The sequence below is a fragment of the Lutra lutra genome, chromosome 2 (assembly GCF_902655055.1).
Source record: "Lutra lutra chromosome 2, mLutLut1.2, whole genome shotgun sequence".
Classification (NCBI taxonomy): domain Eukaryota; kingdom Metazoa; phylum Chordata; class Mammalia; order Carnivora; family Mustelidae; genus Lutra; species Lutra lutra.
In genome coordinates, this window is record NC_062279.1 from 186987257 (window position 1) to 187009050 (window position 21794).

General features: G+C 42.7%; 1 protein-coding gene across 5 annotated transcripts in view; it reads left to right on the top strand.

The window, feature by feature from the left end:
- CRACD (capping protein inhibiting regulator of actin dynamics) overlaps positions 1-21794 on the top strand; it is a 272837-nt gene that overhangs the window by 203282 nt on the left and 47761 nt on the right. For 4 of the 5 annotated variants that reach the window (XM_047719362.1, XM_047719361.1, XM_047719366.1 and 1 more), the window contains one exon: positions 14779-14950. The exons of the other annotated variant lie outside the window; for it this stretch is intronic. The gene's annotated coding sequence lies outside the window, so the exon portion shown is untranslated. The remainder of the gene's footprint in view (positions 1-14778; positions 14951-21794) is intronic. 5 annotated transcript variants of the gene reach the window in all.

The window sequence follows — 21794 nt, forward strand, 5'->3', positions numbered from 1 at the left end:
CAGAGAGGCAGGCTGAGACAGAGAGGGAAGCAGTCTCCCCGCTGAGCAGAGAGCCCGATGCGGGGCTCGATCCCAGGACCCTGGGATCATGACCTGAGCTGAAGGCAGAGGCTTTAACCCACTGAGCCAACCAGGTGCCCCAGGAGCAAAATAAACTTAATATTAGCACAAGAGAATGGGTTTTAGATCAAGGAAGAATAGCCCGACAGGACTACTGACACAGACTGGAACACTGAGATGACTAGATTTTTTTTTTCTTTTAAAACAACTTTTTTTTCTGTTTTCAGAAATGATAACAAGGCAGCTCTATCTACAGGTAGGCACAGAGGACCAGGTGGGTTCTTATTCGTTTCTTAGACCATCTGAACACTCATGGTTTCATTCTGCTGTCCCTGAGGTCTGTTTTTCATAGTTCATCCACGCAAGCAATAAGCACTTTGCCTGGTGGGTCTACGACAGGTTAGTGTCACTTTGACCTTGGGCCACTTGCCACTGGTGCCACATCAGGAATTTCGGCTAAGTTATTAAGAACTGTTGCTCACATAGTAGAACTAGTGACTTCTGTCCTTTATTTCTAAGAACTTTTACATATTAAGGCATTTGGTTTGAGAATTCGACCCCAAACTTTATCTAGCAAGAACTGAGATTGTACCTGCCCCTAGGTTTGAAAAAAAAAATATCAGTGAATCAAATCATTCTGTCATCTGTAATTAAATAATTATTTCACTAACCTTTATTGAGTCTGTGTTGTATCAGTAATTACTATAGTTTTTGTCACGATTTCCAGCTATCTAACCACTGAACTCATTTACAGTTAAGCGAGTCACAACCACCCAAGTTCCTAAATGTCCTCTACTCAACAGTCCTCAGCAAACATTACATTCTTTAGGGCTTATTTCTGGTTTATCAGTGCCACCCAGCTCTCAATTTAATGAAGGTATTGATGTAAAGACACACAGACTTTGACATCGTTACTAGTACAAAAGTACCAAACCGAGATACTGCATCTTTTAAAAATCAGCTTGTTGTTCACAGAAATCACTGACACGTAAGAATGTCAGAGAGGCTGAAGACGTGTAAGCATGGTGCTGGGATCTGGTGAGGAGGAGGGAGCTACTAGCATACTAGAATAGTCTGGTTACTCTAGGCATAGTGGTAAGCCACTTTCATGCCGGAGAATGGGAAATAAATCGCACTGAAGTTCAGGGGCCTTGCACACGAGCAAAGTTTCTCGAGGTCTAGTGGTCTGAAGCATGTCGTGATGTCTCCCCAAAGGTGAAAGGTGAGTCATTGCATCTGGCCCGTCCTGCCACCAGAAACAGGCACAACACCTAGGAGGTCTCTGGTTTGGGGAGGCAGCATGTTCCCCTTCTGTGTGCGGCCATTTACTGATTGACCAAAACTCTGCTAATTCTGAGTAATGCCCAGAACAAGAGAAGGTTCTGTAGCGGGCCTGGGCTGCCATGCCAGCTGCTCCGCCATTTGGTGCAGCAGGTCCAGTAGGTCCGGCAGTGCCTGAGTGTCGTTGACTGAGAGGGAGACTGTGTAGAGCCTTTGGCAGGCTCTCTAGGAATCACAGCGAACACTCGGGATCTAGGGACAAAATCCTACTATCCTCTGCAGATGACTCCGTGTCTTTTGAGAAACAGCTTTTGGCTTGCTAAGGCTAGGCAGCTTTTGGCTTAATAGCCGCTGAACACTTCATCATGCACCACCAAGTTACCATGTGACCTGAGCTGCCCCTCATGAACTGGGTGTTGTCTGACCCACCAAGCCAGAAGGCTGGGTGTACACAGTATTCCTTTATCAAAAGGAAGTAGTATATGCAAGATCAGGTTCAAGCAGGCCCATAAAGCACAAAGTTATAGGAAGAAGTGGCCTGATTACCCATGGTCCCCATTCCTCCTAAACTGCCTTTTCTCTCCCATCCCTTTCCTACGGCCTCATGGGGCGATCCCTATGACTAGCTAACTGAGGAAGAGAAAACTTAGTTCTGGATTATGGATAGTTTTGCATGATATTAAGGCACCACTCAAAAGCTGTCCTACCGCAGCCCCATTCCGAGACAGCCCCAAAGGACAGTGGTGAAGGGGACTCCTCCCAGTGGACAGAACTTTAATCAGTACTTCTTTTTTTTTTTTTTTTAAGATTTTATTTATTTATTTGACAGACAGAGATCACAAGTAGGCAGAGAGGCAGGCACAGAGAGGGGAAGGGAAGCAGGCTCCCTGCTGAGCAGAGAGCCCGATGCGGGACTCCATCCCAGGACCCTGGGATCATGACCTGAGCTGAAGGCAGCGGCTTAACCCACTGAGCCACCCAGGCGCCCTCAATCAGTACTTCTGATTGTTTGTTTTGCTTATAAGGAAGAATGGCCAGAGGTACAAGTCTATTACAGTCCATAGGTAATAAGTAGCCAGTGGTTTAGATGGTCAGAGACTTGGAAGGGTTATGACTGGAAAATCGGTGACAAAGAGGTGGGTAGACCTCTCTGAATGGGCAAAGGATTGCAGGATAGTCAGGTCCCATGTAAACGCTAACTAAAGGATGACCTCAGGAGGATTTTGAGAACCAAGTGCATAGGATGACATATTTTGTGGGTACCCGTCAGCCCCTTCCCCATCTGCTTGTCACTGAGCCTGTGAATGCAATAGTGGCAGGGATGGAAGTTATACGTGAGCTCAGCAACACTGACTTCCACCAGCCAAGGCCAGCAGAGACCTACGCTGAGTCCCCAGTACAGCACCATGCCCTGGGATAAATAGTTACCTACCTACAGATTCATTACATTGGACCACTTCTATCATGGAAGGAGCAGCACTTTGTTCTTACTAGAACAGACACTTAACTCTGGACACAGATTTTCCTTTTTTGTACAGTGCTTCTGCCAAAACTGTCATCTGTGGACTTACCTGCTATAATATAATGACCCAGACATCCCTTCTGAGCAAGGAACTTGATAGGCCTATGTTCATGGAATTTGCTGGTCTCACCATGTTCCCATCATTCTGAAGCGGCTGGCTTGATGGAGTGGTGGGATGGGCTTTAGAAGTCTCAGTTGTGGTGTCAGCTAGGGGCAACACTAGGGCTGAGACTGTTTCTCTCACAGCCTGGCTCCATGGGTCTAGGAATAAAGGGCTAGAAATAGAAATGTTTCACTATTACTTCTAGTAACCCCCTAGGAAAATTTTCACTTGCCATCCCCATGACCTCAGGTTCTGCTTGTCTAGAGTTCTTAGTTGCTGTGGGAGGAGGAGTGCTTCCACAGGGGAACACAACAGTGATTCCATTGAACCAGTAACTGAGACTGTCACCCAGCCTCTGGGACTCCCTCATGCCTCTCTGTGACTCGATGAAGAAGGGGGTAACTGTACTGACCAGAGTGATTGATCCTGACTACCAAGGGAAAATTGTGCTGCTACTGTACAATAGAGGTAAGGAAGAGTATGTCTGGAATATAGGAGGTCTTTCATGGCATCTCCAGTACCTCTGGGTCCTGTGGAGTAATTGAAAACTTCAGCAACCCAGTTCAGGACAGCTAATGGCCCAGGTTTGAAGGAATGTAGGTTTATGTCACCTTCCCAGGCAGAGAACCGTAGCCAGCTGAGTTCCTTGCCAAGGACAAAAGGATGTGGAATAGGTAATGACACAAGATGGCTACAAAGATTACATAGGAAGATAACATAAACATGTTCGTCTAAATGTACATCTACATATAACGAAAGCTATGACCACATGGCCAGTTGCTAAAACAAGGACTCATAGTTATGGGTATTTCTTCCTTATTTTGTTATGAATATGGTTGTATATATACCAACCAAATATTTTTGTTTTTTCCCTCTCCTTATCCTTTAATGTAAGATGTATTAATAATAGCATTAGACCTCAGTATGTAAGTTATAGGAGAAGTGTGACTATTGCTCAGGGACTTCACATCCTCTTCTGGGGAGCAGGTTCGTGTGTTTTCAAGTGTATGTGAGCTATCTGTATCACGTTAGTGGAAGGATGACTTCATTACTGACTTTATTTGGAGATTAAATATGGTTAAAGGAGATGTATATGGGTGCCAGGTTGACATAGGGTGGAGTGTGATGATAATTTTTTTAAAGATTTTATTTATTTGTTTAGAAAGTACATCCATGAACAAGAGGAGTGGCAGAGGGAGAGGAAGAAAAAATCTCAAACAGACTCCCTCAGAGTGCCGAGCCCGATTCGGGGTCCGTCTCATGATGCTGAGATCATGACCTGAGCTGAAATCAAGGGTCAGACACTTAACCAGCTGAGCCACCCATGTGGCCCAGGGCATGATGATCATTTTGATGTGTCAGCTTGGCAAGGCCATAATCCCTAGGTATTTAATCAAACAAAAATACTGCTTAATTGAACTGTTGCTGTGAAGGTACTTTGTAGATGTAATGAAAGTCCATAATTCATTGACTTTAAGTAGGGGAGATTATTCAAGATAATCTGAGTGGGCCTGAATCAATAAATTAAAAGGACTTGGGGTGCCTGGGTGGCTCAGTCAGTTACGTGTCTTACTCCTGATTTCAGCTCAGGTTGTATTCTCAGGTCATGAAATTGAACCCCGCATTGGGCTCTGCACTGGGCGTGGAGTCTGCTTGGGATTCCTTCTCTCCCTCTCAACAGACAGATAGACAGAAAGACAGACAGGCCCCTTAAAAATAGGACTAAGGCTTCCCTGAGAGAAGAAATTCCATCTGTGAACAGCATCTTCCATCCGTGCTCATGAATTCTCGCCTGCCCTTCCTAAGGACTTGCCCTTTGCATTTCAGACTTACTTAGCCAGCCACCGCCTGCTGTAAGCCAATTCCTTGCAGTAAATCCTTTACTATAACCTACACACACACACACACACACACACACACACACACACACACACACATTTCTGCCTCTATCTCCTACTGATTCTGTTTCTCTAATTAAATCCTGATCAATATAGCCTCTGATGTCCCTAAAGCTTTTGTCCTACTGCACTAAATCTGTAGGGTAAGGTAGCAGGCAGCTCTCCCTGCCAATATTTCCCAAAGTCAGCCTGATTTTTTTACTCACAGCACTCTCTGAAACTCAAGTGGCATAATCTGGCAGTCAAAAGAGCCAGCACCCACACATCTTCTAGCATGTGGGAGAAATGTGGCCAGACACTGAGGCTTCACATTAGCAATCATGTCTGCCTCTGTTATATTTCTAAATATTATTTGGTGTTGCTTGTGAATTGTTGTAAGACATGTCAAAGGAGTTTCTGAGACAAATCAATGGGAAAAACAGAAAACTGAAAAACTGATGTGGTTTTGAGAAATAGCAGGCCAAAGAAACCTGCCAGGTCATTGTGATTTTAATTGATAGGTCCCTGCCTAGACCTGGGTTAAGTACAGACATAACTCAGCAGGTTTCGTGTAGGTATTTACATTCAGGGCTGCTATAATGTGACTTATACACTGCCCCAAATCAACATGCTATGCAAAATCATAAGACAAAAACCAAGTCAAATGGGAAAAATGGCATATTAACACACGAAAAAATGATCAATGACATATTTTAAAAGAATAGGACCTTAATAAAAAATAGTAGCAGGTTTCCACGCATTAAGGGGTAATGAGATACATAAGTACTACAGTAAATATGACAAAGCCTCAAAAAAGACCCAGAGTTTGCTGCGGACCCGTCCATTGGAAGGGCTGCGACTTGTGAGCTCTCAGGAGGTAGGGGAAGGCAGGTTATCCGAAATTGGACAGAAGGCTGCGGTACCACCCGTGTTAATGAGCGAGTGTATCTTCGAACACAGGTGGTGGTCTGGGGTAACTGGTAGATATTTGAGGTACTTGTGTCTGTGTGCATTTTGCTACATAACCTCCCTTCGACTGGGTGCACTATTCTGCATTCGCCGCATGTTTCTCATGGATGAGATAGCGTAGATCGATCACCCTGGGACACGCTTGTGTTGTCAAAACAAGTGTGATTACAGGAGCGACTGTACTCCATAAAGAGATCACCATCCTTTATCTGTATTTTCAAAATCTCAAAAACTCTTCAGAAGTTTGGCATAGGTTTATTTATTAGCAAAACTTAGGGTAAATATAGATGTTTTTTCAGAAATCCTGCATTTGATGATAAAATGATGTCACAGACCCCACTGGGGTTTAAATACACCTTTGTATATATAATCTGAAAAGTTCTGATTTCTAAGACACATCTGCCCCGAAGGGATAGGGATCAGTGGATGCGTATTACTGAGTGCAGGCATCATGGCGGGTGCCGCAGAGGTAGGAGGAAGAAGGCGCAGCCCCTGTACCCAGGGACCTTGCAGTCTGGGAGCCATAGCCTGCTCTGTGGTATTGGAGTAGACGTCTGCTCAGATGAACAGAGGACGGAGTCATTCTCTTGGGCCATAGTGTTTAAGGACATCTTTCCAGGGATCTTGACTCCTGGAATGTATTTGGGGGGAACAGTTAGGAGTTCTCTGGGTAAAGGCAGAAAGGTATTCCAGGTAGGAGTACGTGAGTAAAGGCGTGGAACCACAGAGACACAGAAGATCCAAAGCGACTGCTTTACTATCACAAATGTGATAATGTAATGTGTAGTGTAATGTGCGAAGACTGCATAGCAAAGCACTACATAATGGGGGACTTAAACTACATGCTTTATTGGCTCATGATTCTGGGGGCTAGCAGTCTAAGATCAAGGTTTTGTTGGTGTTGAGGTTTCTTTCCTTGGCTTGTAAATAGCCGTCTTCTCCTTGTGTCCTCCCATGGTCCTGTTTTTATGTGTGTCTGTCCTAATCTCTTTTTATAAGGACACCTGTCATATTGGAACACAGCCCATGTAATGACCTCATTGTACCTTAATTACCTCTTTAAAGACTCTGTCTCCAAATACAGTCATATTCTGAGGTACCTGATGTTAGGACTTTAACTTATGAATTTTGAGTGGACACAATTCAGCAGGTCAGTTCATAACAGATGGTGTGGCACAGAAGTGTGAGCAAAGCACACGGAAACCAGAGGCAGGTGTGGTCAGTTATTGTTGGGCTTGGTGACTTGGGAAAATCTTCAAGGGCACAGGTCTTGAAGAATGAATAGAAGTTCATCAGGTTGAGAAGGAAGAAGGTAATATTTCTGTCTGAGGAAACAGCAAATCCAAGCTTTAGGCCTGCCTCAGAGGTATCAAACATATGCCCTAGCCCAATCCACATGAGTGTGTGCAGGCCCTGGTGTTCCCTGGTTTGGGCTGGTCACTGCACTCCCTGACCCTGACTTGAGAATGCCAGTCACCACCAGCCCTGGGCCTCTCACCATCTGTTCCAGGAACTTCTGCCCTCTTCTAAAAGAGTATTATTGAACATGTCTCTTCATTTTCTGAATCAACACAAGGCAAATAGCTACCTCCCTCCGTGCTTCCCCAGAAAAGGAGACACTTCCTTCCTCCCTCACGTAACTTGACAGCCACTGTAATACTTCTTCCCGCCTCTCTGGAAGCAGAATCTCAGTCTTTAGTCTTTCCATGACATGGCACTGGACGTGCGGCCTCCCTGACACGTTGCCAACTCCTTTGGTAAAATGTATTGGGATTGGGACGCCTGGGTGGCTCAGTTGGTTGAGCAGCTGCCTTCGGCTCGGGTCATGATCCCGGCGTCCTGGGATCGAGTCCCATGTCGGGATCCTTGCTTGGCAGGGAGCCTGTTTCTCCCTCTGCCTCTGCCTGCCATTCTGTCTGCCTGTGCTCGCTCTCTCTCCCTCTCTCTCTCTGACAAATAAATAAATAAAAAATCTAAAAAAAAAATGTATTGGGATTACTGGATGCAGTAAAAATATGATAGCCACTTAGTGCCTGTGGATCACCGTAGTTCTAGTAATCTTTTTTTTTCTCCCTAAGAGAGGAAGAGACAGAGAATCTTAAGCAATATCCACGCCCTGCACGGGAGCCCAATGCAGGGCACAATCTTACAACCCTAAGATCATGACCCTGGCCAAAATCAAGAGTCAGATGCTTAACTGAGTGAACCGCACAGGTGCCCCTCTAGTAATCATTTTTAACTGAACAGTTTCTTCTCAAAAGTATTCTGGGGGTGCCTGGGTAGTTCAGTGGGTTAAAGCCTCTGCCTTCGGCTTGGGTCATGGTCTCGGGGTCCTGGGATCGAGCCCTGCATCGGGCTCTCTGCTCAGCGGGGAGCCTGCTTCCCCCACCTCTCTCTGCCTGCCTCTCTGCCTACTTGTGATCTCTGTCTGTCAAATAAATAAATAAAATCTTTAAAACAAAAGAAAAAAGTATTCTGATGTTCCAGACCTAAGAAAAATGTTGTGAAATTACCTTGAAATTTAATTACATGATTCAGACAGTTGCTGTATACCATGTCCTAATAAATGCTATTCACATACATGCTTGAAATCAGAGCTTGACATAAACATTAGGTTTATTTAACCAAAATGCTTCAGTCAACTCACTTGAGTTTACTGAGCACTGTGCTCGCAATTGTAGCGGAGGTGTGTATACGAAATATATGGTACCTAAAGAAAATAAAAGATTTCTGAAAGAGGGGTGCCTGGCGGCTCAGTCAGTAGAGCAGGCAACTCTTGATCTCAGGTTGGAAGTTCGAGCACCATGTTGGGTGTGGGGGTGACTTTAAAATAAAATTAAATTTTAAAAAGATTTTTGAAAGAAGTAATGAAGACCAGAGAGTCCAGGGTCTATTCAGAGGAACACTAGTCATGACAGATATCAGAAAGTCAACCCTGGGAAGCACCGCATATTCCCCGCTCTTTTGGAAAGCGATAATGATACCAGCATATTGAGACTATGAAAGGTCTCATAGTAAAGAAACATACTGAACTTTATTTTACCTGGAATCTCAAATGTACTGGCCTTTGAATAAGAACCTGGTACCAACCATAGAGCACGTTCTGAGAAACCCCAGACCCAAGACATTTGTGATGCTTAAAATGAATTATGATAGGGAAATTCTGTTTCTCATTTGGAAACATACCATATGAATCCAATGCAAATAAATTGTACACGTTTATTATGTTAGTTTTAGAAATAAAATGAAAATGTAAGAATTGCATCCTTATGACAAATGGAAAATAAATCAGATTTGCTCGACTTAAGCAGTGATTTCTAATTTTTGGGATCTTCTGTATAAACTAGCAATTATGATGATGCAGCCATCAAATGGCATGTAATTATATCCATGAAATAATGGATAATGTGCACTCTTTTAAATGAAAAAAAAAATCCCTAAAGTGATTATCAGATGATGAAAATAAATTAATTCAATTCAGTACTTAAAGAATGAAAATCACTGTGACCTCTGAGGCAGTCTGTGTGTGTATATGGATTCTTTCATGTGAAAAACTGCAACAGAAAATTGCTGAAATATTAAGAAGATGTAACACCCACTGCCTGTTCTGCTATAAATTCAGTCTTACAACTTAAGATGGTAAATTTCCAGAGAGGCTGGTAGGCAGATGTCTCATGGCTAGTAAGAGATGGGATCCGGATTCGGACCAAGTAATCTACCTCTGGGGCCCACACACTTAACCCCTAACTAGAGCTGCAGCCAGTAAAAACAAATTTAGTAGGAAAAACCTTTCTTCCTTCTCCCTTGCCTTTACCCCCAATGTCCCAACCACCCAATTAAAGTAGATTTGTGTTATAAAACTCTAAAATGCCATCTTAAATACATAATGTTGGAGAAGACTTTGCTTAAACTATATATACTTCTAATGTATGGCAGTTGTATCTTGGAATAGTTCACATGGGTGTTGCAGAAGTGTTAAAACTGGTTTGATCTTTTAGGCCCCACCCATACAAAAATATTCACCGTAAGGGTTGGTGTCGCCTATGAAGAAGATGGCTGCCAGTGATGACTGTGCACTCAATCCAGTTGATTCTGTGGAGACAGAGCACACACCCCCCCAGTCAAAAACTGATCATAAAATAGTTTATCTAATGGATGTTTGTAGACCCATGCTCAGGTTTTCATATGATAGTTGTGCCATAGAATTGGAAATGTTTCACAAAATTTAGCTACTTCCTTTTTTGACGTAAGAGATCTTATACCAAACTTTGAGAGTAAAACTGTGGAACCAAGTAAATCTGACTCCCTCTCTGATTTATAAAATTTCATTTCCTATTAACATTGTTTCCTTATGGTTTGTTGTCGGAATGTAAGGTGGGCCAAATGTAATTACTGAGCCTTTTCATAAAATTAATCCTGGAAAATTAATTATTGTCCCAATCAATAATAAAATAATAATAAAAACAAACTTTAAAAATTTTATTTCAGATGTAAAGATATTTCTGACAGGAAATGTATTTTGGAAATGAGGAGGGGAAAATTATTTTTTATAACTCTGGTATGACCAAATACTAAGACTTTCAAGTTACCTGTAAGCTTCTGCATTCTGACTTCTCTTTCAAAGAGAAATTGGTGTTCTTAGGCCTAGAATCTCTTTTTCTCGTGGTAAGAAGGTTTGGTTTTTTTGGAGGATAGTTCAGGTAGGTTTTACTGTTCTTCTATCTTTCCCATAATAACTAAGGCATTGCTGAAATGGCCTTTTCCAAGTAATTCTTGAAAAGTGTGTTGACATTTGGACTTTGACACGTCTTCCCAGATAATGTATGTGTACTCGTGCCAAGTGATTGCCTCCGCACCAAGTGTGTGGGACAGAGTGCCAGAGTGCCTGGTTCTCTAGCAGCCCTGGAATGGGGCCACCTCTATGGATGGATCTCGACGGAGGCCCCTGAGGGAGGCCATTGTGGGCCTGTGTAAAACCTGTCAAGTTCTCTCAGCTAAGGCTTCCATATCCTGGGGTCCTCCCAAGGCTGTCTTTATCCCTTCCTTAACTTCGTATTCAGCTCCTTCCAAGTTCTGTTCACTTTCTGTCTTCCCCAGCAATATGACCAGTGCAGACCAATGTTATATGGTGGTTGCCACCATTCTGGACACTGAAGCAATACAAATAACCATATCAGCCTCCTGACCATACAGAAATACACATGTAACTTATCGCTAGTGTAAAAAACTATAATTTATCTTTATTTTCTTAGTTTTTTTAAAAAAAGATTTTACTTATTTATTTGAGAGAGAGAGCACACACAGGGAGAGCGGCAGAGGGAGAAGCAGGCTCCCTGCTGGGCAGGGACGTGGATGCAGGCTTGATCCCAGGACTCTTGGATCATGATGTGAGCCGAAAGCAGATGCTTAAGTGCCTGAGCCACCCAAGCACCCCATAATTTATCTTTAATTAGAGTTAACTCCCTTGGTTCCAGCTCAACTGAATACCACCAAATCCCCTTGACTTCAGAGCAAGTGATGATTTTTTTCCCTATCCATAAATTCTGATGTAATCTAAAATTCTCTGCTTAGCTTAAAAACTAGATGTGTGGGCCCAGACCAGGGATAATGATGTCATAACTGATACTTTTAGAATTTTGCTATGGCCTTTTAAAATATCTCTGATTAGAGAATTAGGGATTGGATATTTCTGTAGTGGGAAAAAGGCAATCAATATAAAAGGAAAAAGCAAGAGTTTCACTTCCTAAATAAGTGAAATGTAGCACAAATTACTGTTTCACCATTTATAATAATGCTGCCAAATCTAGATATCAGGTATCAGTTACATATTTTGAGTTTTGGACAGTCATAGAGAAAATATTCATTTATTTCATTAGCGCCAAAGACCAGTTATATAATGATAACTGTAGTATCTTAGAGAATTTTTTTAATTTAAAATTTTTAATTGATTCCTTTTTATGAGGTCAGCTCTTTTAACACTGCCCTGATGTTCTTTGATGGTCTTCAAAGACTACGGATTGTAATTTTTTAAAGTTATCCATTGATAGGAACCAGAAATAGGTGTCATGAAAATCTCTGGCTTATATTCCCAAATAAATAACTACTGAAAACATATAAGCATTCTGAAATCAAACCCTCCAATTTGTTTCATTTGTTTTTACCATTTTTAAGTATTATAATTTCAGTTGTATTGCACACACTTCCTGTCTTTTATTTTTTTATTTAAATTCAATTTGCCAACATATAGTACATCATTAGTTTCAGATGTAGTGCTCAGTAATTCGTCAGTTGCATGTAACAGCTAGTCTCATCACATCACATGCCCTCCTTAATGCCCATCACACAGCTGTCCCACCGTCCACCCATCACCCCTCCAGCAATCCTGAGCTTGTTTCCCAGAGTCAAGAGTCTCTCATGGTTTTTCTTCCTCTCTGATTTCTTCCCATTAAGTTTTCTCTTCCTTCCCCTATGATCCTCTGCACTATTTCTTATTTCCTCATATGAGTGAAACCATATGATAATTGTCTTTTTCTGATTGACCTTTTTCATTAGCATAATCCCCTCCAGTTCCATCCACATCGATGTAAATGGTAGGTATTCACCCTTTTTGATGGCTGAGTAATATTCCATTGTATAGAGCAACCACATCTTTTTTATCCATTCATCTGTTGAAGGACATCTCGGTTCCTTCCGCAGTTTGGCTAACATGGTAGGATATAAAATCAATGCATAGAAATCAGTTGCATTTCTATACACCAGCAATGTGACTGAAGAAAGAAATTAAGGAATCAATCCCATTTACAACTGCACTAAAAACTGCAAGACACCCAGGAATAAGCCCAACCAAAGAGGTGAAGGATCTATACTCTGAAACTTCAGAACACTTACAAAAGAAATGGAGAAAGACACCAAAGGGATGGAAAAAATCCCATGCTCATGGATTGGAAGAATAAATATTGTGAAAATATCTGTGCTAACCAGAACACTCTATACATTCAGTGCAATCCCTACCGAAATACCATTGACATTTTTCACAGAGCTGGAACAACAGATGATCAAATTTGGATGGAACCAGAAATGACTCCGAATCACCAGAGGAATGTTGTAAAAGAAAACCAAGCTGGGGGCATCACAATGCCTGAGTTCAGGCTATATTACAAAGCTCTGATCCTCAAGACAGCATGGTACTGTCTGTTAAAAAATAAACACAATGAAAAGAATTTAAGTCTGGTTTGAGGACTGCATGCCTTAGCACAAAGCCTTATGGATGGGAGGCATCTGATATACCAAGTGCCCTTGCCTCTGAAGTGTGATAGAACCCATTGTTGTTTTAGAGACCACTGAAGTTTGAAGGCCTGTTTGCACCTACAGTGAGGATCCCACAGCAGGCTGTTGTCTTTTTGTGACTGGTCGCTGTTCTGTCTGCTTTCTTTGTGTCTTACATCACAGCCCAGGGCCAAGTAGTTTAAACTACTTCCGCACTTCAGACTGACTCAAAAAGGCCAGAACTGAAGATCACCAGAAAGAATGAGATGGTTACCTTGCACATCTTTAACTGCATTTTTATACCCAGAATTTTCTGTAGACTCTGGCCGGCAGAGGTCCGGGCGTTCTGATACTCAGATGGAGACCCATACGTGTGTGTTTTGTGCAGGTACTTTTCCATACACTTCGCGAGCTTTCTTCTCTTCTTTTCCCTCAGAGCTCCTGTCCCCAACTTCAAAGAGACATTTCCCATAACATAGACAAGACAGTCCCTCTCTCTGTGCTTCAGGCTCCTCATCTGTAATATGGGAATGTTAACAGTGTCGACCTCATAGCATAGGGTCATTGTGAACCGAATTAATAATTGGAAAGTTTTTAAAGCAGTGGTGCATAGTAAGGGTTAAGTGATTTTTAAAAAGTGGAGGTGGGGCTGGTGCCCGAGTGGCTCAGGGGCTGGTGCCCAAGTGGCTCAGGTTAAACATCTTGGGCTCAGGTCATGATCCCAGGGTCCTGGGATCGAGCCCTACGTCGGGCTCCCTGTTCATGGGAAGCCTGCTCCTCACTCATGCTCTCTCTCTCTCTCTCTCAAATAAATAAGTGAATAAATAAATCTATAATTAATTAAGAAAGAAAGATTGGCCACTGGGTAAATGACTTCTTAAAGAAAAGGAAGGATCTGAAAAGATGCTTCTTCCGGTGCAGGATGATACCCGCTTTCTTCCCTGAGGTAGGAGCGGAGCGACGTGGATGCATTTGTGACTGAAGAAGCGGAAGCGAACGGTGTAACGGAAGATAGCCGCCGGCAATGCTGGCCCTGAGCCTGGGTCCCGCCCAGTGAAGAAATATATGGAAAGACGTTCATAGCAGCCCTCTGGGTCTTCGTAGTAGATTTTGAAAGGAGGCAGGAGAAAGAAACTGGAAATATATAGGGATGGACGGAATTGAGGGCAAAGCTTATGCCAAGAGTCAGCAGTTATCTTCTGTATCTTACAAAAGCTAAAACAGGGTGATCCTCAGGAGAACACACACACACACACACACACATAGAAAGTTACATATATAAAGGTAGATAAATTTTTTTTAAGTGTCTGTCTGACTTACGTTTTTTTCTCAGCTTCTGTGGAGAAGGGCGCTGGTCATCTGCTTTGTTAACGCAGACGCCACCCTTGTGCGGCACGTGCGGGGGCTGCTGTGCGGCCATGGTGAACCTTGGGACCCCACCGTGCCCCCCCCCCCCCCCGGTGCTTCTCGGGAGCGCGGTGGCAGGAGACTTACTGTGCCGTTGGTGTGTCTGTGCCTGACTGTGCCCAGCCAGGGGCTGGCCCTGACATTCCTGGCACAGGGCTTGGTCGCTCATTCACTCCGATGGCCGCCCTTTGCCCCAGCTCCCTTGGCCGGAGGCGGCTCCGTGCTAATTTGCTCTCAGGCCCAGAGGTACAGCCCTGGCAAACTGCAGCGTGTGTTTGTCTTGTAATCCGCAGACAAGAAGAAAGGAGGCAAATTCCAGCCTTTTAAGAAGTTGTTCGGCAGAAGGAAAAAGAAAGACCCTTCGTCGTCCCAGGAGGCATCTGCAGGGGATAAGAGTCGCTCTCCCCGGAGAGTCAGCAATGGGACCTTCTCTTCAGATGAGGAGACCCTAGAAGACAACCTAAGGTAACAGTGGATACTTTCCCCGCTCCCCACCCCAGGTCTTTGGCAGAGTCCCAGGTCGGGAACGGGATCCAGAGGAGGCACTGGTGGAATCCCAGGGAAGGCGGGAGACTTGGGGCTCTTCGTGCGTTCTCTGTGGAGGGGGCTCCGTGGGGGAATGGCCGAGAGTCTGGCCTCCTTTTCCGGGTGAGCACGGGGATCTGCACCTTCATTTTGCTGCCCTCAGTCGTGGGAGAGGCAGCACCCCACTGGTTGGGTGAACTTTTGGCTCAAAAGTTCACGTGGGTAGAAGGAGACTGCGTCCCCGCGGCCTGTTGCTCGGCGAAGCGAGAGGGTGGTCGGGATTCCACTGTGCGTGCACGTGGAGCACGCGGACTGCTCAGGCACGGGGCGGCCGCCCTTCGTACCTCTGGCCATCTCGAGCAACTTCTGGAACCTGTCATGAAGTTTTAACTTCTGCTCTTTGTTTTCTTTTTCTTTTCTTTAAAGATTGATTTATTTGAGAGAGAGAGTATGAGCGTGGGGTGCAAGCAGGGGGAGGGGCAGAGGCAGAGGGAGAGGGAGAGACAGGATGGCAAGCAGTGTCCAGCTGTGTGTGAAACCCGCTGGGGGCTCCATCCCACCAGCGACCCCAGGATCACCCCCCTGAGCCGAAACCGAGAGCTAGATGCTTCGTGAACAGAGCCACCCAGGCGCCCCTGTTCTTTGATTTCTCTATTTCTTCATCTCTCCCCGACCTTCTTCCTCACCCCTCCCGTTTCTCTTTCCCTCTCCCCCTCCCTCCCTTCTTCAGCTTCCCCTTCCCCCCTCTCTTCCCTCCGTAGGGCCCAGGCACAGAAATCTGGCCATGACAGCGTCAGGAACTTAGAAAAGCAGGGTCATCAGGTCCTTTCTCACCTGGGTGCTGGGAATTGAAGTCGGAGTGAGAGATGGTTAAACTCTGCTCCTGGCAGCTTCGATGTCCGCTCCACTGAGAAGCCTTTTCCCACTCCCTCCTCTGCTTCCTTTACCCTTGCTGGCAGTCCCTGAGCATCACATGCCTGGCTCCAGCAAAGGACTTGTCACTTTCTATGGAAATTATTGATTTGCCTGTCCCGCTCTCATTTGACTGCCTGTTCCATGAAGTCAGGGACCAGGTTTTATTCAACCTCGCATTAGGTGCTCAAAAAATGTTTCCCGTGAGTGCTGGGCACCACACCAATTGCCCTAATACACGTGGAAGGAATGGATGATGTGGGCTGTGATATTTCTGTTGTGACTCAAAGACAGACAAGAACAAAAACATCCTCCAGGTGGTATGTCAGTGAGTAAATTCTAATAGACACTACGGTTGAGCACAACTTAGAAAAGTCCTAGGCAAGCAGGGTAATGCTCAGTGACAGCATTTGTAGGTCCCAACAATATTGACCTTTTCCTCGACAGGCCTGTGTTTGTTTTCTATTCTCTTTAGTAGGAACACTATCACATTTAACTGAAGGAAATTATTTCACTGAAAGGAGAACACAGCTAGCACTGAACTCATCCATTTGTCACAAAGGCAGTATGTGCTGATATATGCTTGAGTGTTGTTCAGTATGATTGTTTTGGTTTTACTTCCATTCCTTCAGCTGTAAAACAGGAATGTGAACCTTTTTTGCCTCACAGTGTCAGAATGAGGTGTAAGTGCTAAAGTGTAACCAACTAGTAGTTTAATGCAAAGTGAGGTTGAGTCTAGAAAGTTCTTCTTTAGAAGGACTGTTCTGTGAAAACACAGCCTGCCCTTTTCATGGTTTTGCCAAGTCCCTGATTTCTTACTGAGTGATCTGGGACTTTTAGAAGAGCCTGGATCCTGGGGGGTTCTCCTCCCATTTAAGTTCTATTCCATCTACCCTCTTGGAGTTTTCCTTAGGTTTTAAGTTGTACAAAGCCTTGGAATTCCATATTGGTTCAAACAGAGGTAAAGTCCCCTGTTCTTATTACTGGCTTTTGCTGATAAACTTATGTTTATGAGACATACACTATATTTTAACTATTTAACAGTTGTTTTTTATAATAAAGGAAGCTAGAAGGATAAGCTTTGGGTGAAGAGTTTTTTAAAATGTCTCTTTAGGGGCGCCTGGGTGGCTCAGTGGGTTAAGCCTCTGCCTTTGGCTAAGGTCATGATCCCGGGGTCCTGGAATTGAGCCCCGCCTCAGGCTCTCTGCTCCGCAGGAAGCCTGCCTCCACCTCTCTCTCTGCCTGCCTCTCTGCCTACTTGTGATCTCTGTCTGTCAAATAAAATAAGTAAAATCTTTAAAAAAAATAAAATGTCTCTTTAAATATTTTTTAAATTAAAAAGACAAGAAAACAGGAGTCATTTAAAATATACATTCCCCTTTTCTTCTCAGAAATTGACAATTGCAAAATAACTCCACCTGCAAAGTAACTACTATATCATTGCTTACCTTGCTTACTCTATAGCTGAATTTCTGATTATTTGTCCCCTTCACAGATGGAGAAAATGAAAGATGTTGTTTCCAACACTTCTTTTTTTTTTTTTTTTAAGATTTATTTATTTATTTATTTGACAGAGAGAGAGAGATCACAAGCAGGCAGAGAGGCAGGCAGAGAGAGAGAGGAGGAAGCAGGCTCCCTGCTGAGCAGAGAGCCCAATGCGGAGCTCGATCCCAGGACCCTGAGATCGTGACCTGAGCCGAAGGCAGCGGCTTAACCCACTGAGCCACCCAGGCACCCCACACTTCTTTTTTTTTTTTAACTGAAGTATAATTAACATGTTTCCAACAATTTTTAATTTCAGTTTACTGCTCAATTAATAATCATGTTATTTTAGATTGTGTAATGATTCACAAAGTTTCTGTGCATTTTGTTTGCTATCTCCAAAATGGACAGCTCTCACTAAAACACAGTCCTTGAAATTCTGCTAGCATGGTCTTCGGTAGAGGTTCCAAGGAGGCAAATTTCAGCCCAGGGTGAGGGAGAATTTCCTAAATTCTGGAGCTGTCTAAAACTGGGGAGGCTGGGTATGTGCCAGCAGGGGTTTGGACTGATGAAGGGGAAATTCTGCACTGGGTGAGAATTTAAAGAAGCTGAACTTTAACATGCTGTCAAACTCCAAGAATCTGTAATTCTAGAAATGTCTCCATGGCCAAAAATAGCTCATTATTGATCTGTTCCTTCCGCCTGAAATTTCTCATTTCCTTCAGGCTCTTAAAGCATACCGTTCTTTCTCTAGGTTAGAAGACTTGATTTCTCTTAGGCTGCTGCTTTTAAATTATACCTGCCTGAGGAGAAAGCAAAATAGTAAAACATGTTCAGTTTTTAACAATTTAATGTGACTTCCTTTATTTATTAAATACAATGAAAATTGTGTTTCCCAAAATGTGCTTAATTTAAAAAGAGGGAGAGGGTTAGCTTGGCAAATAGGTTTGGGAAATTCTTAGCCAAAACAAATAGGGTCTTTTACATCGGACTTTTCAGTCCTTTTACTATGCTGATGTGCCCTGGGAATCTCTTGAGAAGGGGGATGTAGTACGGAACATTTCCAAGACTCCTTTAACCACAAACCTTTTTTTCACAGGGAATATCCAATGGCATATATTAAAGCTACCACTTATTGAACTTAATGCAACGTGTTTTGCATAGGTGACTCATAATGTTCACATGCTCTGCGATTGACATTATCATCCCCATTTCTCTCAAAAATTGAGATTAAGAAAATTGATGTATAATGGACATATGCCATATTAGTTTCAGGTGTACAACGTAATGATTCAGTATTTATATCTACTGTAAGATGACCACCACAATAGGTCTTGTTACCATCTGTCACCATACAAAGTTACAAAAAAATTTTTCTCTTGTGATGAGAAATTTTAAGATTTATCCTCTTAGTATCTTTCAAATATATATTACAAATAATATATGCAATACGTAGAACGATATATCCAATACAATACAAATAATAGTATTATTAACTATAGTCACCATGCTGTATGTTACATCCCCATGACTATTTTATAGCTGGAAATTTGTATCCCTTCACCCAGTTCACCCATCCTTCAACCCCTCCCTTCTGGCAACCATCAGTCTGTTTCTGTATTCATTAGTTTTGTTCTTCATGTTTGTTTCTTTCAGTTTTTAGATGTCACATATAAGTGAGATCATATGGTATTTGTCTTTCTCTGACTTAGTGTAATACCCTCAAGGTCTGTCCATTATCACAAATGGCAAGATTTCATTCTTATGGCTGAATAGTGTTCGTGTATGTGTGTTTATGTGTGTGTGTAACATCATCTTCATTCATTCATTGATGAACATTTAGGTTGTTTCTATATCTTGGCTCATGTAGATAATACTGCAGTGAACAAGGGTGCATATATCTTTTCAAATTAGTGTTTTTGTTTTCTTCAGATAAATACCAGTTGCGGGGGTGCCTGGGTGGTTCAGTTTGTTAAGCATCTATCTGCCTTCGGCTCAGGTCATGATCCCAGGGTCCTGGGATGGAGCCCCACATTGGGCTCTCTGCTCAGTGGGGAGTCTGCTTCTCCTGCTCCCTCTGCCTCTGCCCCCCACTCATGCTCACTCTCTCTTTCTCTCTCTCAAATAAATTAAAAAAATCCTTTTTAGAAATTAAAAAAAAAAATGCCAGTAGTAGAATTGCTGGACCACATGTTAGTTATTTTTTTAAATTTTTGAGGAACCTCTATACTGTTTTCCGTGGTGGCTACACCAATTTGTATTTTGACCAACAGTGCATGAGGGTTTCCCTTTTCTCCACATCCTTGCCAACACTTGTTATTTCTTATCTTTTTGGTGATGGCCATTCTAACATTCATACTTCATTGTAGTATTGATTTGCATTTCTCTGATTAGTGTTGGTGAGCATCTTTTTCTGTGCCTGATGGCCACCTGTATGTCTTCTTCAGAAACATGTTCAGATCCTCTGCCCATTTTTTTAATCAGACTGTTTTTTTGTTATTGAGTTGTATGAGTTCTTTATATATTTTGGATATTAACCCCTTTTCGGATATATGATTTATAAATATCTTCCCTCAGCTAGTAGGCTGCTCTTTCATATTGTTGATGGTTACCTTTGCTGTGCAGGAGCTTTTTAGTTTGATATAGAGCCACATCTTGATTTTTGTTTTTGTTGTGCTTACCTTTGGAGTCAGAACTAAAAAATCACCACCAAGACTGCTGTCAGTGAGCTTAGTGCCTGTGTTTTCTTCTACTTTTATGGTTTCAGGTCTTACATTAAAGTCTTTAATCTATTCTGAGTTATTTTGTACATGGTATAAGAGAGTAGTCTAATTTCATTCTTTTGGATGTGGCTGTCCAGTTTTCCCTATACCATTTATTGAAGAGACCATCCTTCTCCCATTGTATATTCTTGCCTCCTTTGTTGTAAATTAATTGACCATTTATGTAGATATTTATTTCTGGGCTTTCCGGGCTATACCATTGATCCATATGTCTGTTTTTATGCTGATACCTTACTGTTTTGATTACTGTAGTTTTATAATGTAATTTGAAATCAGGGGTTGTGATACCTCCAACTTTGTTCTTGTTTATCAAGATTGTTTGGGCTATTTGGGATCTTTTGTGGTTCCATATAACATTTAGGAATGTTTGTTCTCTTTCTTTGAAAAATGCCATTGGAATTTTGATAGGGATTGCATTGAATCTGTAGGTTTGGGTAGTTTGGACATTTTAACAATTCTTCCAATCCATGAGCACAGAATATCATTATGTTTATGTCCTCTTCAATTTCTTTTATCAATGTCTTATTATTTTCAGTGTACAGATCTTTCACCTCCTTGGTTAAATTTATTCCTGGGGGAAAGGTGCATGCATGGGTGACTCAGTTATTGGGCATCTGCCTTCTGCTCAGGTCATGATCTTGGGGTCCTGGGATCGAGCCCTGTATCAGGCTCCCTGCTCAATGGGGAGTCCGCTTTTCCCTCTTCTTCTCCCTCTGTGTGCTCTCTCTATCTCAAATGGATAAATAAATCTTTAAAACAAATATATTCCTGGGTGTCTTTTTTTTGATGCAATTGTAAATGGGATTGTTCTCTTAATTCTCTTTCCAATAGTTTATTGTTAGTGTATAAAAATGCAACAGATTTTTTAAAAAAGATTTTACTTATTTATTTGACAGAGAAAGAGAGATCACAAGTAGGCAAAGAGGCAGGCAGAGAGAGGGGGAAAGCAGGCTCCCCGCTGAGCAGAGAGCCCTATGTGGGGCTCGATCCCAGGACCCTGAGATCATGACCTGAGCTGAAGGCAGAGGCTTAACCCACTGAGCCACCTAGGCGCCCCTATGCAACAGATTTTTATATATTGATTTGTATCCTGAAACTTTACTGAATTCATTTATTAGTTCTAACAGTTTTTTTGGTGGCTTATTTAGGGTTTTCCATATATAAAATTATGTCCACAAATAGAGTTTTACTTCTTCCTTTCCAATTTGAATGCCTTCTGTTTCTTTTTCCTGTCTAATTGCTGTGGCTGAGACTTTCAGTCCCATGCTGAATAAAAGTGATAAGAGTGGGCATTCTTGTCTTGTTCATGACACTATTGCCATTTCAAAGGTAAGAAAACCAAGTCTAGAGAATGACTTGCTGGTAAGCTGCTGAAGCAAGTATTTAAGCAGTAAAGAGTTCATTCTTAACCATCCACTATTCTGCCTCTCAAGAGGCTGTGGCCTTATTGGAAAGCTAGTCACATGGCCATGAGTTGTTCTACTGGTCCTGGGTCACCAGACTCAGGTGTCTTCCTGCCTTAGCTGCCTTCCCGAGGCTCTGCTACTCACTAGGACTCCACCTGTCCTGCTTCCAGTTTCTTTCCTACACCCAGCATTTACTACGTC